General features: G+C 45.5%; 1 long non-coding RNA gene across 1 annotated transcript; it reads left to right on the top strand.

Moving 5' to 3' along the window:
* The first annotated feature begins 8,148 nt into the window (after window positions 1–8,148).
* On the top strand, window positions 8,149–10,268 carry LOC143823647 (uncharacterized). Its single transcript, XR_013226536.1, has 3 exons — window positions 8,149–8,221; window positions 9,465–9,631; window positions 10,169–10,268. It is a non-coding gene; the product is annotated as an uncharacterized LOC143823647 (long non-coding RNA).
* The last annotated feature ends 211 nt before the right edge of the window (window positions 10,269–10,479 follow it).

Here is a 10,479-nt window from a genome sequence, read left to right as displayed (position 1 = left end):
GAAAGGTCCTGAACTCTCTGACCTATCTCACAGTCTTCTTGCTGCCCTTCTCTTCTTAACTTTGTACACCAGACATTGCCTATTCCAACATTGCTGAGTCAACCCAAAGGAGAGATGCAGTCTGTTTGTGCTGGCTTTTCAGGTCATCTTTTAAAGGAAATATCACTAAGAGCCTCTTGTGGCGCAGAGTGGTAAGGCAGCAGACATGCAGTCTGAAGCTCTGCCCATGAGGCTGGGATCCCAGCAGCCGGCTCAAGGTTGACTCAGCCTTCCATCCTTCCGAGGTCGGTAAAATGAGTACCCAGCTTGCTGCTGGGGGGTAAACAGTAATGACTGGGGAAGGCACTGGCAAACCACCCCGTATTGAGTCTGCCATGAAAACACTAGAGGGCGTCACCCCAAGGGTCAGACATGACCCGGTGCTTGCACAGGGGATATCTTTACCTTTACCACTTCCAAATGGAATATGGACAACCAGCACGGTGTGTACTTGTTAGTTTTTGAAGAGAACAGGAGACCGCAGTGTGGAGCCCACGGTTGCCGTGGTGTCCATAAAAACCTTTCCTGGTACTTGTCAGATGTGCCATGATTCATCTTGCTCCTGAGGTGGCACGAAGATCTTGTTACCCTTCCTGTGTTGGCTCTTCCCAGGGACTCTTTCTCATCAAGGCACGCATTCCTATAAGCGCTGACATTCAGATGTCTTCATCTTGGTGCAATAAGCCGTGTGGCAGGCATTGAAGAGGACGTGCCACAGTGGGACTTGGTGGCAAATCAATATCTCCAGAGCTTCTCTTCTAAAAAAAAACATTGATAAATGATTAATAAGGCAAGTTAGGAACAATCAATGCTTGGCTCTGTTGTCACCTGGCCGTTTCGTTTGACTCCTGAGCGTTTGGCTTTGCAGAAAGAGGAAAAGCTGAGATAAATGAAAGTGGGTTTCATTTCAGTCTGTTAAAAATGAACTTCCTAAAAAAATTATCTATGGGTTGGATCCAACATCTCCAGCAGGTGTAAAAGGCAATTTCATTCGTTTGAGAGTTCTGGTTTTCTTTTTTCACTTTTCACTGCAAGCATCCCAAACTGTATGCAAGAGTCTGCTCTTCCCCTTCCCTCCGGGGTGCATTTTGGAGAGTGGCACAGGCTACCATGAGCAGGGGGAGTTAAACACTTCCAACATGCCAGGATCCAATCCATTTTACAGCGTTCCCTCAGCCCAAGCAAAAGATGTTCAGAGCTGTTCTTGTAACTGTTTTATTGCCCAATAGTGTGGGTTGGGCTCAATATAGAATCATAGAATCATAGAGTTGGAAGGGGCCATACAGGCCATCTAGTCCAACCCCCTGCTCAACGCAGGATTAGCCCTAAGCATCCTAAAGCATCCAAGATGGACTAGTTCCTTGAACTTCACAGTTCCAATCAACTGGAAGCCTGCTTTGTGTGTATCTTTCTTCTTCTGTTTCTGGACTCTTCCAAGTTCCATCAATGTTTCTCTCATAGAAAAACAGAGATGCATTTAATCAACTGCTGGTTTCTACGTTTTCAACTGTTTTTTCCCCCAGTTTCTTGCTTCTTCTTCCTGGAAGGCCAAAGGATATAACCGAATGCTCAACATCTGCTGAAATCAGAGTCTTCCAGGGGTGAAGAAAGTAGTTAGAATTTCCTCTTTCTCCTATAATACTAGAATTTGAGTGCATCCAACAAAGTGATGAACAACATTCAGGGTAGAACAAAGTAAATTCTTTACTAAACGAGTAATTAGCTCTAGGGACAGATGACACGAGAATCCCTATGTTCCTACTAGAGGCTAACATTAAGCATGAAGACAACTTCCTCAGAGTCTTTAATATCATCGAAACAAGACCAGACTCCCAGGTAACATCTAGTTTCATTGTGAAACTTCTTCACTTAGTCTGCAAGTTCTCGTTTCTTATCTCATTTAAGACGGTCGCTTACCTATAGTCGGCGTGTTTCCTTTTAAACACTTTGAGGCTTAAATGAGCAGTGCACAGGTTTGTATTATGGTCCAGAATTACCTAGTTATAAAAGAGGAGGTTGTCAAGATGCATTTAGGGAAAGTAGGATATGTATTTATGAGCTGAATTACCCTTAAATTAGCATCTGTGTCTCCGGGGATGAGGGGGAGGCGAGGCAGGCTTAGCTCGACATTGCAACGGAATTAATAACCCTCGGTATTTATAGAACATATTGCAAGCCTCCAACCGGCTTCCCGTACGTCGTTTTGGAAACGCTCACTGTAGTCCTAATGTAGTCAGGAAGGCACAGAACTTTCTCCATTCTTGTAGACTTTAAGGCAGGGGTGGGCAAACTGTGGCCCTCCAGATGTCCATGGACTACATTTCCCATGAGCCCCTGCCAGCAAATGCTGGCAGGGGCTCATGGGAATTGTAGTCCATGGACATCTGGAGGGCCGTAGTTTGCCCACCCCTACTTTAAGGTATAGCTTACGACTTGTTCAAGGTGGCCCTTTAAAGCCACGGCTGACGGGAGAGCTCCCTGGTTCTAACCTCCCCGTCGTCTCTCAAATTTATCCTGGTGCTTGGATTCTTTTGTGTTTGCCCATTGCCGTCAAGTCTCCTGATGACCCTAAGAATTAATGACCTCAAAAATGTCCTGTCATTAACAGCCTTCCACGCTGAGGGACCTGGCTTCTTCGAGTCCGTCCGTCCGTCCGTCCCATGTTGAGTTGTCCTCTTCTCCTGTTGCCTATTAACAGCCGATGCATTTGTCCAAGTGAGCCCTGACTCAAGGAAGGGCACGGTGGAATGAATTGTTAGCCTTTAAGGAGTTGCTGGACTGCAAGGCGAACAAACCGGTCAGTCCTAGAGGAGATCAGCCCCGACTGCTCCTTAGAAGGCCAGATCCTGAAGATGAAACTCAAATACTTTGGCCACCTCATGAGAAGGAAGGACTCCCTGGAGAAAAGCCTAATGCTGGGAGCGATCGAGGGCAAAAGAAGAAGGGGACGACAGAGAATGAGGTGGCTGGATGGAGTCACTGAAGCAGTCGGTGCAAGCTTAAATGGACTCTGGGGAATGGTAAAGGACAGGAAGGCCTGGAGGATCGTTGTCCATGGGGTCGCGATGGGTCGGACACGACTTTGCACCTAATGAAGGAGTCGCTGGACTTCTCTTTGGCACTAGCCACATAATGCTTGAGTCCCAAACACTATCACGTTACACACTAGCTCTGTTTACCAGCGAAAGAACTTGTTAGCGTTTGCAGAGTATTTCCCCGCCCCCGTTTCCGTGCCGCGTGTAGGACCGGAGGGTGCAAAATTAAAAACGGCCTCGTTCAGCAATTACGGTGGTGGCCTTTTCCTTTCGGAGCGCGAAAGGGAGCCGAAACAGACCACCTCATTGTCTTATGTGAAATTAAAATCCGAGTTTGATGTATCTTGTCAGAAGTGATAATTAAGTATTATCATGCAACTGCCTTTGCCAGGAGCAATACATTACCATGTGTGGGAAGAGCTTTTTCTAGGGCAAAGGGAAATAGCCAGCTGGCAGACTTCCTTAAAACTGATTTTTTTTCTCTCCCCCTGTTCCTTCCTAATTAGTGAAAGATACTTCTCAGCGTCTTGGCACATTCCGATCTTCTGGTGCGAAAGACGCTTTCCTGATGTATCGGGATGTTGCAGTTGTGTTGGTCCTGCAGGAGGTGGGAACGTGGGGTCTGTGAAACAGGCAGCCCCCTTGCGAAGAGAAGAGAGAATCTGGCAAAGGCGCTCTGCAGAATCTCTACCTGGACCAAAATGACTGCAGAATATGTGCATGTCATCTGTGCCTAATCCAGCTGCAAAAGCACGTTGAAAGTGCATTATCCAATGGGTGCAGAGTAGCCCTGGATCTTTCTTTAGAATGTGGGTTTATGTTCTGCTGGTGAAATGACTGACCTAAACGATGTTGCAGACCGTTGTTTAAAAACCAGAGCATTCGCTTTGGAGTTCCTTAACAAGTCTCCATCTACTCCTTCCCAGAGCTGGGAGCTTGTTAATTTTTAATTTATCAATTAGCTCTGGAACCTAATCTCTGATCACTTTAATTTCTCTCCTTCAGATATCCAGCCTGGGGAAAAAATAATAATTTCAGGCAGAAGCATTAATTCACTATCCTCTGTAGCAAATAATATCAATGCTAGTTGTACAGGTGCCTCGTAATAAAGGGTAGGAGTGGGGCCAGTGAAAAATCAGTCAATTTTTAAGTCTCTAAGGAGCCATGTGACTTCCTCTTGTTTTTGTCGTAGCAGGAAGGATGTCTTGCCGAGCAGGGGGAGTTCTAGTGGGCAGGGGACATGTAATAAGCACTGCACCAATGCCATGACATCACTTCCAATAGGAACTCGGATGTGATATCATATTGCCACGACGCTCTAGGATTCCCCCCAAACTCTATGCTTTTCAGGAGAGGCATAGTGCACAGTGATGATATTTCCTCTGGGTTTGTGATTTACGATATCAGCACAGTTCCTGTTTTTCCATGTCCCTTTCACCTGCTGAATAGTGGCTCATAAGAGGCTGAAGAGTACGGGGTCGCCTGCTGAACAACATGTCTGCACTTCTAAAACTAGTGAAGATTTTTTTTAAAACAACCCTAGGTGTGGGTAACCAGAAATCACAGAGCCTGTTACAGCAGACGCATGTCTGCTGCAGAAAACGGCAGTCCTGTGTCTTGGCTCCCTCTCTCCTCGATAACCCAAAGTTAAAAAAGAGTACGTGTCCAGAATGTGGTATTTAACAGGACCTTGGGGTGGGGAATTTCAGTGGGTAAAGCTTTTCTTGACATGGAAAACAAGTGAAGGGAACTGACCAATAACTATGCCAGGAAAAGCTGAATTTCGGCCTGTTGGGCAGATCTTAAAAGCCCAAAATCAAGACTGGGGTGGGAGAATCCCTCTCCCCCCAACAAAAGCAACCCCTTTCACCCGGCAGCTGCTCCCCTACGTGGAAGAGTGGCCCTTAAATAACGGGGGAAATGAAAACTACTTTCCGAGTTGCCTTTGCCTTCTAATCGATAAAGATTTAGCAGGGGAAAACAATCACAAGAGCAGGCCATCGATTTTTCTTTTCAATAGCCACATAAAATACCTGTACAGATTCCGCACTAATGATAATTCCATTTCAAGGTGTTCTTTTATGCGTGCTGGAAGGGTCTTAATGATGGAAAACGACGGTGCGGAACGGTCGAAGGGAAGCGGGCTCTGGGGTCCGGCGTTGTGCCGTATTTTCACGCTGATCTATTTTCATGCGCGTGAACACTGCCACGAGAACACCGCGATGTCTGTGAATGCCCCGGTGCTGTTTTTCTTGGGGGGGGGGCATTCCTGTTCACAGCCACTGTTCCCGTGGCAGGCTTGCAGCGGCGGCACAAATTTTTTCCCCCCAACTTTAAAAGACATTATGAATACGTGCCGTTCCAGTCCTGTTGCTGTGTGCTGAGTCTTGTGCTAATGGCTATTAAACAAAGCTCTTTATGGGAACCCCTGGCTGAGTTCTGATAAGCATAAAAGATTAGAAACACTTGTGGAATTAAGACTCTGGGTTTTAAAAAGAAAACTAGATCATTTCAGTGCACTGATAAAAAGAAGCGTTAAGCTTTATTGTCTGTCAGAGATTTCTCAGCTTTGCCTACCTCACAAGATCTCTGTAAGCTGCTTCTGGACTCCTTCAGGGAATAAAAAGCGGGGTACAAAACCCCCCAGCTCTTCTTCTTTTGAGACTAGAAGCTCCCTTCATCAGATACAAGTGGGAACGGAGATCCCTGATCCCTTATACCTCAGTCAGAAAGGGGGGGTATGTGTCTGGGAGGGTCTGTGTTGCAAAGAAGTGAGTCAGGATGGAAAGCTAGGCCCATTCTGCACATGTTGGATAATGCATTTTCAGTGCACTTTAGAAGTGGATTATCCTGTTCTGCACAGGAAAATACATCAGCAAAAGCACTCTGAAACTGCATTATCCAATGTGTGCAGAATGGGGCCTAGAATGCAAAGTACAGTCAGCTTGATTAGAGCATAGGAGAAATGCCTCAGGGCAGAAAATCAGCAACGGTATATTTTATCCTGGAAAATCTGTTGGCCTTTAAGTTGCTACTGGACTCAAGTCTCGCTCTTCCACTGCAGACCAACATGGTTACCGACCTCGAAACTATTTCCACTGTCCAAATATCCTTACCCTAAATGAGTTTCCCTCAGACACAGAGTATCAGAGAGGCTTTTATGTTAAAACCCAGATTCAAACTGTGAATCTTTAGAACAGGGGTAGTCAAACTGCGGCCCTCCAGATGTCCCTGGACTACAATTCCCGGAACCCCCTGCCAGCGAATGCATTCGCTGGCAGGGGGTTCTGGGAATTGTAGTCCAGGGACATCAGGAGGGCCGCAGTTTGACTACCCCTGCTTTAGAAGATGGGCAAAGCTTTTTGTGGGTCCAACAAGCTGTGCATTTCAGCAGCAGCAGCTGGGAAAACCCACCTGGTATTATAACCATTTCCTACAATATCTTCACATTCCTCTTAAGCAGCATCTTTGCAACAGCCAGGAATTATAGAAATATAGAATCCTGTCCTTTTTTCAAGAGTTGAAGAACACACAAAAAAGCCACACACACACACCATACCAACCTTGCATTGCATGTAAAACCGAGGAACCATTTATTTGCTGCAAATTTTTCATTCAGCTCTAGTAAATAAGCTGTTGGGAACCAACTAAATGGATATCAGTTTCCCAACATCTGTTTCTTCTCTTTTTTTGGGGGGGTGCCGTGGTATTCGCACAGCAGTTTATTACACTCCCAGGCCTGCCTGCCTTCTACGTGGTAAACGCTTCCATTTTCTTTGAGAATGAGAACACCGAAACAGCAGCATTTATTTAGGTACATAAAGCAGAAATGATTTTTTTTTTTTTGCCAACATCCACAGCAAATCAAACGGGGGCGAGGTCTTCAGATGGGAGTGATGTGAAGCCTGCCTGAGACCGCCTCCAAGCAAAGCGTCCCATCTTTCTCTGAAGACTCCTGACACTGTGTGGGAGGCTTAACCCTCTTTAATGGGCCAAAAGTACTCACTGAGGATTGTAGCTTCTCAGCTTATAAGTCTCACAGTATCAGTACCTTCTCCAGCGGGGTGTAGTAATTAAAGAGTGGCGAACTCTAATCTGGAGAACCAGGTTTGATTCTCCACTCCTCCACACGTGGCCAGCTGAGGGCCAGTCACAGTTCTCTCAGGAGTTCTCTCCCAGAGCAGTTCTCTTAGAGCTCTCTCTCAACCCCACCTACCTCATAGGCTGACCACTGTAAACTGCTTTGGGACTCCTCCGGGTAGTTTTAAAGCAGGGTTTTAAATGTTGGCGGAGCTTGAATAGGCAGAGCAGGGCAGAGCACCAGGCCTCTTGAAGAATAAAAATAGTTTTATATATGAAGAAAAACAACCATGGAGAGAGAGAGAGGGAGGGAGAGAGAGAGAGAGAGAGAGAGAGAGAGAGAGAGAGAGAGAGAGAGAGAGAGAGAGACCTAAATGACTGTTCTAACTGTTGTCTGCAGTCATTCTTCTGTTCAACTGCTGTTCTGGCAGCAAGCAGGGAAGAAGTGTGCCCAAACAAAGTAGGAAGCTTCCTGCTAAGCTAATCAGGACACTGGAGGAGATAATTTGAAATCAACAGGAAGTCCCTATCCTTTCTATGCTAAATATATATATCTTCCGATGCCCCCTGCAGGACACCCTTTATATTCTGCTCAGTTATGCACTCTGCAGATTTTGAATTTTTCAACATACAAAGTGGCTCTTCTTCTTCTTCTTTTTCTTCTTCCTACATGGATGAGGAGAACGTACTCCTTGTTCGCTACAGGCAAGTGGGACATGAGCCCAACCAGTAGGTCATCAAACATCCCTTGTAAATAGGGAGGGAGAGGGGGGAATAGAATGTAGAGGACAGAACTAATGATAGCCAATTCCTTGACTAAAGAGAGAAATGTAGAAATTTGGAGCCATACGGCAAACAGCTGGGGAAAATTTTAATCAGCGGAGAGCTGCTGGCTCCAGCTCCTTTAAAGAACGAGACCTTTAATCAGCGGGTGTCACTTTATTTATCCCTGGAAAGGAAAGATGATTGCGCTAATGATGTGGAGTTTTTCGGAGCAGTGCACCGCACTGTGTCTCTTGTAGGGGACTTGACGGGTTTGAACCAGCCACCTAAGGGGAATCACGAGGGTAGGAGGAAATGAATCATTGTGCCATTCCTCTTGAGCCAGATCTCTCCCTGCAAAACACTGTAGGGGGTTGGATAAGCCAACTTCCCTCTTTGTCCTTTTCTTTTCTTCTCTCCCTTGCTTCTCCCCTTTTAATTTATTCTCAACCCTTCTTGGAGTTCCCTGTTTCCTAAGATATCCACTGACTGCAAGAGGCCATTTATTCAAGGGGGGGGATGGGATTCTCTGTTTTTTTAATTACATAGTCATGCCTCCCCCCCCCCCGAACATAAAGAAGCCCATATCTATTGGAGGCCTGGCTCTGCTGCATTTGTGTTCAGCATGGGTCGCCTCTGTTACTGTGAGACAGATAACGACGTAGGCTTTTAAACAAGCTTATAATAACTTGTGGGATGGTTTCCTTCTTGCTGCTTATAAGAAACACTCCATTATTTTGATTTTTTTAAATTATTCAAACTATTATGTATTCCTCTGGTAGATTTCTGCCCTGCTCCTCTTCTCAAAAACTTTTGGAGTACCTTTTTACATCAGTCAGTTGAAATATGAATCGGAATGATCAAGGGCTGCCAACCTCTAGGTCAGGGGTAGTCAAATTGCGGCCCTCCAGATGTCCGTGGACTACAATTCCCAGCGAATGCGGAGGGCCGCAGTTTGACTTCCCCTAGGTGGTCTGCCATTACAACCAATCTCCAGGCGACAAAGATCAGCTCACCTGGAGAAAATACCGGTTTTGGAAGACGGACTCTATAGTTTTATGCCCTGTTGAAGGCCCTCCCCTCGTCAAACTCCGCCCTCCTCAGGCTCCACCTCCATCTAGATGTATTTCCCAACCTGGAACTGGAAACTGTAGAATTCTATCATTTTAAATATTTAATGAATGAAAATAAAAAGGGGTCAATATTATATTAGGAGGGAGAAATATTTTAAATTGGCATTAAAAATAAAAGCACAGCCATTTCCCCTCCCCTCTCCAAACTAACTACAGGCACACACTCACAAAAGGCTGAATAATGAACATTTCCTTACTTAAAAAGTTGTGTTGGTATAAAGCTAGCAGTTTGTTGAGTGAGTTGTTTTTTTTCAACGCCTTCCGTTTATGGAGACCCTAATATCTTGGATATGTAGGTTTTGTGCCGCTCACTTTCATTTCAGTGAAATCTTCAAGTTGAAAATAAAACTTCAACAGAATAGGCGGCAGGGATCGAGACACTGCAATATCAGAACAACTGGGCTTCTCCTTGCAGGAATAAGCATGGCGATGTGAAGTTTTTATGTTGTTTTATACGGCGTCGGGGGCAGAAGGATTTAAAAGTGGGTATGCTGGGCTTGCATCCCAAGCGTGATGGAGAACGGAGAGCTCTCGACTGCAACGGTGCACAATTGGAAGCACCGGCGGACAAAAGAAAATCAGGTATTAATAGCTGCAACAGCCTTATAGTTAATTATAATTATGTGCAGCTTGTAAATGCTTTGAATTTTTAATGGACCTCTGGAATGTTCCGCGGAGACTGATTTAATACCCATAACGTTCCACCGCCGCCTCTCCCAACGTACCCCAGTTTGAAAACGATGGGCCGTTTCCGACGGTCTCTCGCAAAATGCAGGAAACCATTTGCGTTTATTAGGACTCTTTTAATATTTTTAAAAGGGAAGCTTCAACCTTTCTAAGTGATAGACGGTAAAAGTTAGGGCTCAGCGATACGTTTTTAAAGCTGCCCTCTCCTGAAGCTGGCTTTGGCTTTCGATAAAGTTAGTTACAGTTTCATATGGATATATTTCGTGGGAGGGCCTATATATATGAACACTTCATTGTCTTACACTTATATCTTGCAGTTATTGCAGCTGGCTTGGAAATAAAGGGGAAGAGAAGCCCGCTCCACGAGACAGCAGGTAAAACCAGTAAGTGAGATTCTGAGCCGTGCCTTTATCTCTCTGGCCACGTCTGTAGGGGCTGAAGAATGAGGTGACTATGAGCTGGCAGCACGGACTGTACCACTTGAGACGGAAGGCAAAAGATGACATTTTCCAGTGTCCTCACGCTAATTGTGCCCGGTAAGTGGATAATTAACACAGCCAAGCCCTTCTTTTCTCCCTGAAGAGCTATTTTTAATTTGTAGGCAGTTTTCAGATGAACATTCAAATGGGATTCTCTTTACATGAAGTTGGACATGGTACGGTCTGCTTTGCTGCTCCCAGGATCTCGGCTGCTTCAGGGCGCTATGAGCGCAGACAAGGATTCACCCAGCATGGTATGTAATG

Source organism: Paroedura picta, chromosome 14 (assembly GCF_049243985.1).
Source record: "Paroedura picta isolate Pp20150507F chromosome 14, Ppicta_v3.0, whole genome shotgun sequence".
In the NCBI taxonomy this organism is placed as follows: Eukaryota; Metazoa; Chordata; class Lepidosauria; order Squamata; family Gekkonidae; genus Paroedura; species Paroedura picta.
The sequence above is the reverse complement of the archived record's forward strand: the minus strand, read 5'-3'. Positions and strand labels throughout refer to the sequence as shown.